At 32.8% G+C, this 9,299-nt stretch overlaps 2 long non-coding RNA genes across 4 annotated transcripts; both read right to left on the reverse strand.

Annotated features, from left to right (window-relative positions):
* Positions 1-361: 361 nt before the first annotated feature.
* LOC147519586 (uncharacterized) lies at positions 362-1,683 on the reverse strand. Its single transcript, XR_015214253.1, has 3 exons — positions 1,369-1,683; positions 1,149-1,281; positions 362-569 (listed from the first exon to the last, which is right to left on the reverse strand). It is a non-coding gene; the product is annotated as an uncharacterized LOC147519586 (long non-coding RNA).
* Positions 1,684-4,800: 3,117 nt separating this feature from the next.
* On the reverse strand, positions 4,801-7,200 carry LOC147519587 (uncharacterized). Of its 3 annotated transcripts, none has more exons than XR_015214254.1 (5): positions 7,132-7,200; positions 6,781-6,819; positions 6,586-6,653; positions 5,369-5,467; positions 4,801-4,859 (listed from the first exon to the last, which is right to left on the reverse strand). It is a non-coding gene; the product is annotated as an uncharacterized LOC147519587 (long non-coding RNA). The 3 variants fall into 3 exon arrangements; XR_015214255.1 differs by lacking the exon at positions 4,801-4,859 and adding an exon at positions 4,948-5,182; XR_015214256.1 differs by lacking the exon at positions 5,369-5,467 and having other exon boundaries at positions 4,802-4,859.
* Positions 7,201-9,299: the final 2,099 nt, after the last annotated feature.

A 9,299-nucleotide genomic window follows, 5' to 3' on the forward strand; every position in this document is an offset into this window, starting at 1 on the left:
TTTTCATACTTTTACTTTTATTTTGATGTTATTGTATTATTGTAAAAAATTTATTGGCATTGTATTGTGTTGCAAAATTGCAAATGGACGATATTCCTAAATTAATCATGAATTAATGTATTCCTAAAGACTCAGCAAGTCATAACTTTCAATGGTAACTAATAATGGAGAGGAGTTCTCAACCAAATGAATATTTCAACAAAAGCATACCGACGCATTGAACACATGAAATTAATGGTCAAGTTACTTATTGTGTATAGCCATGTTAGATATATAACATTTGATTCCTTACTCTTAGAAACTAAGTTTCCAATATAACCCCCCCCCCCCCCACAGCAAATCAAATCACTTCAGAGAAAGCTGTGGTGAGAAATTCCCATATCATATCTGTAAACATCAAGAGCGAATAATTATATTGAAAGTGAGATGGAAACACTTTTTGATATACATACCCAATATATTTTAAATCTTCATAGCTTGAACTGTATATTAAGAAGTCCAATGAGGTCTTTGAACACCTAATTAAGCCATACATTCCCTTGAATAGTTCTTGTAAGGGTCACTTGTACCTGGATTTTGGAATTGATTGTTATTTTCTTGTACATAAGGAACAACTTGTAAGTATATGATAACAAAGAAAAATCAGGTAATAGTCAAGAACCAATAAGACTCAAATATTTTTCATTAACTTATTCTAAGCAGGCACGCTTACATAAAATAGTTACATTGTTTTTTCTTTATTATCTATGATGCTACCATGATCCTTAATCATAAAAAGTAGTAATGCCCTTATTTTGTTTCAGATTTAATAATTGTAAAAGAACTGAACACCTAGACTATGAATAGTTAAAGCATATACACATGTCTTGCCTAGTATTTGACCCCGGTGAACATCCCACAATTATTTGCACATTTGTTGTTTCAACCTATGGAGGTCAGATCAAATCGTCTAAGAGTTCATCAAATTAGGATGTCTTTCAGACATAGTTACATATACTAATACCTTTCTACTTCCTTACACCCTCACTTCCTAACATTCCAAGGGGAGGAACTCGGGAAAGTACATGCAAATATTATATTAAAAATAAAAGAAAAAAAAATATGATGACAAATATAACGTATTAAAGAGTATGTGAATCAATACATACCCGAATATATGACTTCATTGACAACAGGGTACAAAATTTCCTTGTAATCAGATCCAACATGAGAATACAATTTAAGTTCCCATCCACGATTGAATTCAAAAAATTGCATGAACCAAGCATCATCCTTGCTAAACTGCAGAACATAAGAGGAGAGGATTCAGAACAAACTGGCATGAAATAGTTTCATTGTCATACAAATTGAAGTATTGAAGAAGCTCACCTTTAAATCATGATTATCACGATTTTCAGCTTGGGACTTAAGCATTACCATATCATCTACTCTGCCAATTTCCATATCAAAAACAGTAGTAATGACCATGGGCAAAGTTTGTTGCTTTGTAACATCTACTAATTATATTTCTTTACAAATATCAGATTGAATCTTTGATAGTTCGTCCTCCTGCTGTCTAAGGATAGCCCCAGTATGATCAAGTACTTTTTCCCAATAACGTTTTCTTTCATTTCTCAAACCTGTCCACTTTTCAAGACTATCTTCACTTGAAACACCTAAAAAAGTCTACGCTGAGAAAGCATCGCCTGTAGGAGTATCACCACCGTAAACAAAAAGTAATTATTATAAGAAAAATGACATATAATGTGCCGTCATACACTTTAATCCGCACTAGATATTCACGTTTCGAGTTGCTAGCATTATTTTTTCCCTAAGAAATATGAGAATTAAATTTAGTTATCTCCTCCAAATATTTTTAAGGATTTCATCGAGTTGGGACGCTTCTAGGAGGCAAATGCATAGATGAGTTCGGTCCAAGCCACATCCCAAATCATGAAGAATACCATGCATGGAATATGTTCATAACATATTGTCGGCTTATCCACATATATTGCTAGAAGACCATTGCGTAACCAAGGGGGAAACATACGCCTCTGAACATATATGTATGTGCAAGGAAATAACGATATTAATAAATATATGTGCAGCAAGCATACCCGCATATGGTGAATATTTATCTCTATTAGCTTTGACCTCCATTCTACCGATGGTAGGGGAAAATGTGTAACTTATAAAGCCAACCTTAAGAGATCGATATCCCAACAATCACGGAATTATTAATGTCAAACAATTAATTACTCATCCATGGGAATCTTTTCATTCATTTATTCAAAAAGGATTACACATAACCAAACAACCCAAGTAATGCCCATGACAACAAAGATGAACAATTTAAGTAGCAATAGATATGATAAGAGCTAATCCTAACTATGTCAGATAATACATTGTGTGACATGATGGAGTACACTCGAGTTAAAATAGGTACACCAATGACATAGAGATAGACATTATCAAAACGATTGCTTACATGTAATCGGTTTAGCACATTTGAATGAGCATAACATCTATTCAACAAATTACATAGTCTAAATCGTTCCTTAAAAATTCATGCCAAATATATACTACAAAAAGTTGAAAAGCTCATATAATTTCTCAAGTTTTACTCTATAGCATAGGATTTTCACAATCAAAGGGATCCTTTTATCATAATGAATAAAAGAAAGCTTAAGAATTTCCTTTTGAAAAGAATATATGTCTCAACACTTTGTGGCATTCAAAGCCGATATGAATAATGTTTAGTTTTAAGAAGAAAAATATGTCAAATGAACATTAAATGTGATAAGATTCAATGGGCAAGCAAAGATGGCTCCTTGCGACCTTACACGCTACACTACAACCAAATCAAGATTTCAAGGCTATGCAGGGACCGCACCTCGACCTTAATGGTTGCTTTGGCTCTTGCATTTCTACACGGCGCCCAGCTCTAGTAGCTTAAGCTCTAACAACTCAAAACAGCAACAAATGTGTCTCCTTTAAAAAAAACAATTTGTAAGTTACTTCAATCATTATGACTTAACCTTCAAGCTATATGCTCTAAGCGGGGATATAAATATATGATCACAGAATTCCCATCTATATAAACCAAATCTCGTCGTTTGCATTGAAATGTATTGTAGTCAATTGCACTTGAGAAATTGTACTCAAAGTGGTTGTGTGTATTCGGGGAGAATCTATGGGATCAAAAAAAACACACTCAAAGGGACTCCTAGACTTTTATGGCCGTGTGCGCTTCCAATCAGTCCAGCATACATCTATAAGGAGTCACAAAATAAGAATGAACACCAAGGAACCAAAAAGTGATAAGAGAAAAAATAAGAACGACGGAAGAAAGAAATAAAAATTGACCAAAGCCCTTAAGTAGCACAGAAATAAAATGAAAAGGACATCTAAGAAGATGTGGTTTGAAAAAGAACAGAGATAAAAAAAAAACAGTATAATACTTTTCGTTGTCTAGTTAAAGTACGGTACAGTTGTTTTTTGCATGGTGTGGTACGGGGTCCGAAAACAATAGCCAATGTCAATATCAAATATCAAACTACACATACAAACAGACCTTCACAAACAGACTACATATCAAACTACATAATTAAAATCTCTAATTTGATCTGTAGTGTTAAAAGCACTTGAGGTTAACCCAAAACTGATTTGATCTCCTTGTTACTCAGGATTCTAAATGGGCGAAAAATGTAATAAACATATATAAAAGCTCAGAGTACGCTCTGAGAGATAGCCACAGATTACCAATCTATAGTGAGAAGGAATTGTGTCATAGGATTCTAAATAGGTGAAAAATATAATAAACATATATAAAATCGAGTACGTTCTAAGAGATAGCCACAGATTACCAATCTATAGTAAGAGGGAATTGTGTTCATTGTCAAATAAAATTAAATTATAAAAATAATAATAATAATAAAAGAAAGAAAGAAAGATAAAACTTCCAACCACAAAGCCTTAACATCTCTTATCAAATGTTGTAGGCGTGACTATAAATGGAGAAGTACGCTGAAGGAAGCGACATGATTAACAAACTCACATTCATTGTTACGATTTTGTGACCAAAGAATCAACTGTATGCATATTATTACTACGTATGTGTGCTGCGACACCAATTGCTTCCAATTTAATTTTTTATGAAATAGTAATTGATGGTATTGGTTTCTAAAATTTGTAGAGAGAAATGATAGCTACAAATAGAATAAATCAATGAGGTTACCATAGTTCATAGTTCAAAAGGTGGTTAACCAATTTTCGACAAACTAAAGAAAGAGTGTACAAACTTTTTTTTTTTTTTTTGCGAAAGCTTCTCAGTTGGAGTAGGGTAGTTTAATCGATCTGAGATAATAAAAAACAAATATAAGATAAGATAGTGGAGATTGCTTACCAGGCGGCACTATTTATGAAGAACTATCATGGTGTAGGCTTAAATGAAGAAAACAACAACTTGGATCTTTGAGGCATAAGAAAGAATATATAGTGGAAGAAGCAGTTTGGAGAAGGCGAAGTAGCGAAGAGTTATTTTTCTAATTGTGAGGTGGCTATAATTGAATAATGTTCTAATTTCAAGCGCGAGAGCCAGCTAGAAGACCAAGATTAAAGGGGTCTCAAGCAATAATGTTAGCAACAATAATTTTAAGCAGCGATACTGAAAGAACATAGCTACATCTATGATAGGGGAACATACTAACCATGTGCCAATCATTACAGGACCACTAAAGAACCTGAATTTACAAAAAATGCATTTGAAGTAAAGATATTCAGGTGGACTAAGAATAAAACTTGTAAAGAGAAAGAGAAAAACCTTGGTCGGAACAGTAAGACACGCCTTCATCTTCATCTACAACCACTTCAACATTGTTCTGCGACAAAGTAAACGCACAAAACTTTAATAAACACCTTTAAACTACAGAATATTCTTGCAAAAACATACACAAATATTAAAAACGCACTTGTCCGGTTGAAGGATTGACTACCTGTTTAATTGGTAATAAAGGAAGTGACCTTACTTGTGGAGCCTTGGTCATTACTTACATTTTCTGTCTAAGACAAAGGAATGGATTATTCTAATACCATTCCATTTCATTAGGCTTTGGACCCCAGTCCATATTTGTTGGTTAGGCAGTCATGATTTGTTGAGCTGCCATTCTCCAATTGCAGCTGGAGATGCATATACCATTGTTGGCTGGATGATTTCAAAATATTAATCTATACATTTCAAAATTATGGGATCTGTGAGGCGCTTAACTTAGTCATGCTAATTGTGTGTTTTAATAGTGTCTGTGCACATATCTCAACTCTGACTATATTCGAAACTTCAGTCTTTCAATTTGTATAGAACTTGAATGGCAGGTCTTAAACTTAGTCATACCTTGAATGGCAGGTCTTAGTTTAGTTCTCCGTGATCTTCACTTTCATCAACATCTACGAAACATATAGAACTCGTCTTCTCCCCACCCCCGACCGGAAACTATAGTAGGAAAACAACTCAAATCATATAAAATAACAAATAACACGTGGCAATATTGAGGGTTGGGAAAAGAGATTCGCAAATTCATGATAGAGAAGAGTGGATAATGTTTTGTTCATCAGAAGAAGAGTTATTCACAACACATACCGATAGAGGAAAGAGAGAAGGCTTACCTGAGTCAAGCTTCCAATAAGAATTGATCAGAAGAGATGTTTTCCACCTCTTGGAGAGAGAGGAATTGGAAAGATGGGAGACCAAAGGATTTTGGAAAGAAAAATACTAGAGTGACGATGTGAGGAAGAAGAAGAGGTAAGAGGTGAAGGGGTTTTTTTTTTCTGTTTAATTTCATAATTAAAACTCCTAATTAATTTCTAACAATCTCTCTCATATTGTGGCGGGACCGTCGATTTATCCACCCTTAGATTGAATCCCAGCCGCAAGTTAGAAAAAGCGAGCTGTTTTGTTAAGTTGATATAAAATAGTAATTGATGTAACCTATAGTGTTAGGTCACAAAAGTTCACCTGAATGCTATTTAGAGTATCTACTTTGAAACCTATACCGGAAAATGTATCATAAGCTAGGCACCCAGGTTAATTGTAAATTAACATTCTAAATTGAATTAGCTTAAAGCACATATTCTAAGTCCAGTTAGTCAGGATAATAGCGTCTAGCTATTGCCTCTGTAGGATTTGGACATTTTCAAAATCTGGCAGATCAGGTAGGTCTTGAAGGTTCAACTCTTAATCAAGGAACTCTTTCTTTAATGTGCATACGGATTTAATACTTCAAATATATGGTACTAAGTCATGTTAATAAGTATATGATCAACATTAAGAACTTTGAACATCTAAGCTTCACATATTAGAAAACAGTAAACTTAATTTTAGCATTTAACCTTAAATCCTTAATCAATAAAATTAATCTATCAAAGAAGAGCAACAACATTAACCTTAAGTTGTTATCAAAAGGTGTGTCTAGACTGGTGTGATATATTTCTAGTGGCAGTACACACTCAAAATATTAGTTGAAATATGCATCACTATAAGTACTAAAACTATAACAAATATGTTGGCAATGAATAACATTAGTCATAGTATCACGTAAAGAACATACACACCAGCAGCACCCCTCCACAGTGAATTATTTGCTCATAAAATCAACCTATCTTCTTCCTTCTTGTGAAACCTTGGAAACACAGTTCAAAGAAATATAATAATTAAATTACATTGAGTCTATTGGGCCGATAAATACTTTCCAATTAATTTTCCTTTGTATAAACGACAACACCAAAAAAGAAGAACCCAAATCTTACCAAAAAATGCCACTTTCAATGGTGGTTAACTCCAAAAAACTGCACAAAGTTTTTAAAAGAAAGGTAATGAAGAACAATCTTGAAGAAAAAAGAAAGAAAAGATAACTAAAAATGATATGTTAAATAGTTTGTGAATGTATTAATCATTTATCTTAGCTTATTCCAACTCGAGGAAGTTCAATACCTGACCAACTAACAAAATGCTTAATAATAAAAAAAAACAAAATGCATCCTATTTGACCATTCCTTCTCAACACTTCACATATAAATACATAATAACCTCAGTCAATCATCAACTTCAAAAAAAAAAAAGGAACAAATTTAGAAAGGGGTGTATCCAACTAACTATACCATTTATCCTTTGCCACCAGTAAACCATTTAGAAGTATACGTTTTTAGAAGTATCTTTTGCCACCAGTATCCCTGAAAGTGTAAATGGAAGAAAAGATAACTGCCATTACTTTTTTAGTAGACATATAGATTGATAACAAAATCGAGAAAATAATATATATCACAAATATAATAAGCAGTTGTGTTCTTGCAATTATGAATTTATGCCTACCTTGTTTCTGCTTTTCCTAATCTTCTTTTGACTCCAATCAAAATCGGTGATTTCCAAGAGTGACACATAGATTAGAGGACGATGATTTGAGATGACTCCAATCAATCTATGGCAAAAGAACGCAACACGAAGTAATTTGCAGAAAAAATAATAGCAACCAACCTTTTTAATTATACACATACAAAAAAAAAAAGGGAAAAGAAATAGAAAAACTTACTTGAGACTCTTGGGTAGCGATTCGAAGAGAAAGACAGTGAGAGGAAGAGGCATTTTGGGGCGAAAGAAAACAGTTGTATAGGGAAGTTCATGGGTTGGGAGAGAGAAGAAAGGAGAACCAAAGGTTTTCGAAGGTTTCACCCTAAATGAGTCCCTTCATTTCTAATCCAACGTGGTGCATTGCGGGCCCTTGATTTATACTTGCTGAAATCGAATCCCAGCCGCGAGTCAGAAAGTGAGCTGTTTTGTTAAGTTGATTGTTGCGTTATTTTGAATAAAACAAGAGGTGAACTTGGGCTTGGGCTTGGGCTCTTTTTGATCCCTTATCTTATTTTTGGTAAACCATTTTTCTTAAACTGTTTCTGGATAAATTTGGAAACAGAATTGGATATGGATTGGGAAACAGATGTGATGGACTTGTAGAATCCAATTCTTATCGGGAAACTGGATCAGTACCCTATCTGGATCTACTAAGTGCTCCACGTTTTTCCTCTATAAATACTCCTAGAGCAGCAGCTAATAAGAGAAGCAAAAAACTATTTTTCATACTACGTAGTTGAGGGCAATCATAAGATCAGTATCGTGATTCTTCTTTTTTTCTTTGGTTTATCTGTAGTAAACAAAGGAGAGTATAACTAGTTGTTGTATCCTGGAGGTTGACGCGCTTTGTCTGCATAAAGAGGAACAGACGTGAAACAACTTTAAAGAAAACGTTTGATCCGTGTCTCAGCCAGCCTTATTTATATTCACAGTTTGTTCTTATTGCAGCAATTGTTACCAACAATTTTAAGGTTGTTTGAACAATGAATACGAAGAAAGATTAAGGGGTTTTTTTACTTAACCCCCCACAGATGTACCCCCCCTTTTGAGATAACCCCCCATTTTGAGAATCATTACTGATTGCCCCCCATTTCAGAGTTAATTTTCTATATTGACAATTTTGCCCTTATGTCAAATTTGTAAAAACCCCCCATTTTTAACATACATCTTTGAAAATTTTGAAAATTAAAAAAATAATAATAAATAAAAATCTGAAAACTCAAAAAATCTGGAAATTTGAAAAAAAAATAACAAAAACTCGAAAACAAATTAAAAAATATTCGATAAAAGGAAAATTCAAAAAAAAATCCCAAATTTTCCAAAAATTGAAAAAAGAAATCGGAAAAAAATTTAGTTTTTTTTTTTGGCAAAATAAAATAACATCAAAAAAATGTGTAAAAATTTGAAAATAATAATAAAGCAACTCAAAATATAGGAAAACAAATGAATTTTATTATTTTTTCAAAAAATTTGAGTTGTTTTATTATTTTTTCAAATTTTTATGCATTTTTCAATTTTATTTTAATTTTTTCAAATATTTTCCCGATTTGTTTTTTTCAATTTTTAGAAAATTTCGGATTTTTTTTTGAATTTTCCTTTTATAGAATATTTTTTAATTTGTTTTCGAGTTTTTGTTATTTTTTTTTTCAATTTTCCAAATTTTTTGAGTTTTCATATTTTTATTTTATTTTATTTTTTGAATTTTCAAAATTTTCAAAGACGTATGTTAAAAATGAGAGGTTTTTACAAATTTGACATAATGTCAAAATTGTCAATATGAAAAATTAACTCTGAAATGGGAGGCAATCAGTAATGATTCTCAAAATGGAGGGTTATCTCAAAAAGAGGTACATCCGTGGGGGTTAAGTCAAAAAACCCCAAAGATTAAAGCTTATTTCATAGTTTTCGTTTATGTGTTCAG

The sequence above is a fragment of the Coptis chinensis genome, chromosome 2 (assembly GCF_015680905.1).
Source record: "Coptis chinensis isolate HL-2020 chromosome 2, ASM1568090v1, whole genome shotgun sequence".
Classification (NCBI taxonomy): Eukaryota; Viridiplantae; Streptophyta; class Magnoliopsida; order Ranunculales; family Ranunculaceae; genus Coptis; species Coptis chinensis.